This window comes from Leptosomus discolor, chromosome 9 (assembly GCF_034619465.1).
Source record: "Leptosomus discolor isolate bLepDis1 chromosome 9, bLepDis1.hap2, whole genome shotgun sequence".
Classification (NCBI taxonomy): domain Eukaryota; kingdom Metazoa; phylum Chordata; class Aves; order Leptosomiformes; family Leptosomidae; genus Leptosomus; species Leptosomus discolor.
In genome coordinates this window covers 7,035,354-7,039,051 of record NC_141399.1, presented here as the reverse complement: position 1 = coordinate 7,039,051, position 3,698 = coordinate 7,035,354, and positions in this window count along the sequence as shown.

The window sequence follows — 3,698 nt, the reverse complement described above, 5'->3', positions numbered from 1 at the left end:
ACCTGTTCGCATGGGCTGAATGGGAAATTACTTCTGGGTTGCTTAAGTGAACACCAGCTGTGAAATCACTAGGTTTTTAAATTTTGCTCTATGCTCTGCCATGTACATCCTCTCTTTGCTGTAGGAGAAGACTAGAACAGAAACAAGGGTAGTTTCTTGTAAAGTGCTGGGACACAGTGCAGTATCCTTTTGCATACAAAAGGTCCGGCAACATTTTTCTTTAGCTATTTCCCATTTCTCAGAGGGGCTGAGTAAGGGTGTAACAGACACCCCACTTTTATTCCCTGTACTACAGCTCTACTCAATGAAAAGATCAACAGCCATCCTAGTCAATGCAGAGCCCTTCCAGCAGCCTGAATGGGCTTTGCATTGGGTACTGTCGTGGCCGCATCTTCTCATCACGCGGTCAAAGGTCTTTGACCCTCTTTGACTGCAGTGTCAGAATTACCCCAGGGATTTGGTGCTGCCTTCCACTGGCAGCTCCACTGTGACTTGTACCTTTGTCTCATGGAAATGTAAAATAGACCTTACACTCATCTGAAATACAGTGCCAGAGAGCTGCTTGAACAGAACAAGGGCAGTACATGCCTGTGCGTGAAGTGGCAGCAAGGCAGCCTGTCCTTGTGGCTGGACCATGCTAGGAAGGAACTGACTTGGGGTGGCTCATCATGGTTTGACCAGGGACTTTCTCAGGGACCTCTGCATTTAGAAAGAAGCCTTGAGAAAGGTGACATTATGCAGGGGGCCAGCACATGCTACAGGAGACCTTGCTCCAGGTCCCTTGTCTATGCGGTGCAGAAATTTAGTTTTGAAGGGCTTAAACTTTGATCTACAGTTGAACAACGCAAATTCTTTGAAATTTTCCCTAGGAGGTTACAAAGTCCTTATTATCCAATATATGAGTGCATTACTGTTTTTAGCACGCTTTTTCTTTACAACACCCTGGAGAGGCAGTAAGTCTTGTTACTATTAATTAATTGTACCAGTGAAGGACTGAAGTGCAGAGGAGCTATGGGCGTCATTGCATCAGTGAATAAAGCTTAGGCATACCAGAGATGAAATGGGATCTGCTGCCCTGAGTTAGGTGCCCGAGAGCCCTGGTGAGCACAGAAAATAAGAAATACCGTGGATAGTCTGCATTAAAGCACAGCCCTCTCTGCAGTGCAGCGTTCATGCTTCGTACTACTCAGGATTAATGATTTTAAACACTGTCTTAGAGCTGTGCCCTTGTGCCATATTTTTTTAACCTGGTTAAGTTGCAACTATCTTGGAAGAAATTCAAACACAGCTGCCTCCCCCTTGTTTGGGCCAGGTTAGGCATCTCCCTGTTGCTAACACGTCAATACCTGGTGGCCTCATGCCATCTTGGTGCATGACGTAAAGTTTTCCCAGGTCAGTGATGCAGAGACGGAGCTAAGGCCACGTAAAAGGCTCTCATCCAGGGGTTATAATTTTGAGCTGGGAAGATCTGGACTCTGACAGCAAGTGCTGATGTATTTTATAACAAGCAGCTGTTGCCCAAGAGCCACAGATGCTGATCATGGCATCACATAGTTGAATCATCAGCCTTTTGTGGACTGAGCTCTGAATAACTAGGTAAAAACAAGGACTTTCAGGCAGATCACCCAAATCCAAAGCTAACACCAGTCCAAAGGCTAGGTCTTTTTCTTTGTTTCAATGGTACCCTTATGTGATCAGGTAGTATTTTTTCATGGCTTTGTCACTGAAGAACTGTATTTAATTATCACTTGTGTACACACTACAAAGAATGGCTTGTAAAAATACTTTCATAAATACACTATACTCTTAAACTTAGATCACTCATATCTTCTTGTACAAAACCTTTTCTGTGAAAACTTTTGTTCTGCTAAAGAATAATGGTCTTTGGCCATTGACTTCAGTAGGACTTAAATTTTATCCTTACGTAGCATCTTGTATTTTCTCTGAAAAACAAAATCTATACAATATACTTGGGGTTTTGTTGCTGTGTTTTTAATACTCTCTATTTCTGTCAAATATATCTATGGTATTTCAGTAAAAAAGGCAGTGATAGAAGGTCCTGAACATTTTCCAACATGCCTTCTGGAAATATCATATACTTAATAAAACTCTCTTAAAAAAGTGAAGTGAGTTTACATTTGTCTGTTGTGATCTCTAGGGTAATTTTGCCTTTCTATTCATAAGGAGTTTATCCTCATACGGTTTCTAGTCCTGACTTCATGTACATGGTTAATACAACTCTCAGTCATAGCCTCTTGTTCCAGGACCACCACTGGGAGATGCTTGCCACACAGTTTCTTTGACATTTGCAGTGATCTGGGCCAGCCTGACTCACACCTCCAGCTGTGTGTGCCCATGAGTCTGAAAGCAGCTGAGAATGACCTGGCAAGGATGTGACAAGATAGTTTTCATACCTTCCCAACAGGTCATATCAATTAATTCTGGGAACAATGATCCAGATCCCCAGCTGTCTTTACTGCGGGAGATGATGCTAAGGCTCTTTGTCTAGCAGAAACCCAAAGCAAGATTTTTAGGTCATAAAACTTTGTTAATACAGATAACATTTTAAATAAAAAAGCTTTCTGTTCAGCTATCTGTGAAAATCCCGTGGAAGAGACACCTTTGTTAACCTGTCCCTGAGGGCAAAAAATGCTGCATTGGGTAAGTAGTTCTTTATGGCTTCAGAAGTCTTCTAACATTAAGCAGCTACTTCATTTAACCTACTCAACCTCTTGTCATAGAAACATATACTGGCTTTAAGATTATGGCACTACTTCTGTCATGTAGGAAGCCAGACTATTTTAATACGATTTTGGTGATTATGGCTGGTTTTCAGTGGTGGGTGGCCTGCCTTTTCCCTGTTACCCTGCCTCCTGCCCCCGCCGTAGGTTCTAATCTCTGATCATGACATTTCTCTAATCAAGGCAGCAGAGCAATGACAAATAACAGTGTACTTTTAAGCATGTGAGTAGCCCTAGAAATGCTTTGCCGAATCAAATCCCGCAAATTCAACAGCTTGCAGGCTCAAGCTGTAATCCACGCTTGGAAAACTCTCAAACTTCCCTAAGATCATTTTCAGTTATTAAAAATGACTGCAATATGAAATATCCATTAGAAAAAGCTCTTGTGAAGGAGTAGAAGCTGACTGTGCATCTAATTTAGTGATTTGTGTGGCAAATTGAACACAATATTCATATTTACGTGCACGCTTAGGTCTGGAAAGCACCTGTGTAGGGAAGTCAAGAGGTGTGAGTGTTGTACCATAAACTTATGTACTAGGCACATGGGGCATATTTGGGTATCAGACATGCAAGGATGATTGCTAACACTTTCATTGGAGTGCAATCATGAGATGTCTTTTATGTTTTATTAGCTTGTGACCTTATTAGAAACAATTGCCCATTGTTGCCAGGGTTGCCTGAACTTCTGTAAGAGCCTGATTTTGATGCTGAACCATCATTCTCAACAACCAGAAAAGAAGCCAACAGACCAGGCAGCCACACAGCACTCCCTGCAGCCTCGTTCTGCTGGTGAGGCACGAGTGGTGTTTGATGGGGAGGTGTGACAAGTACCAGGGATTGCATTTAGATGTCGTCCATGTACTCATTTCTTATTTATAGTACCCTTCACTTTTTCCCTCCCTATATTTAGCTTTCTAAATTTACATGCATGGAGGAGGAATTCAAATATTTCAATAC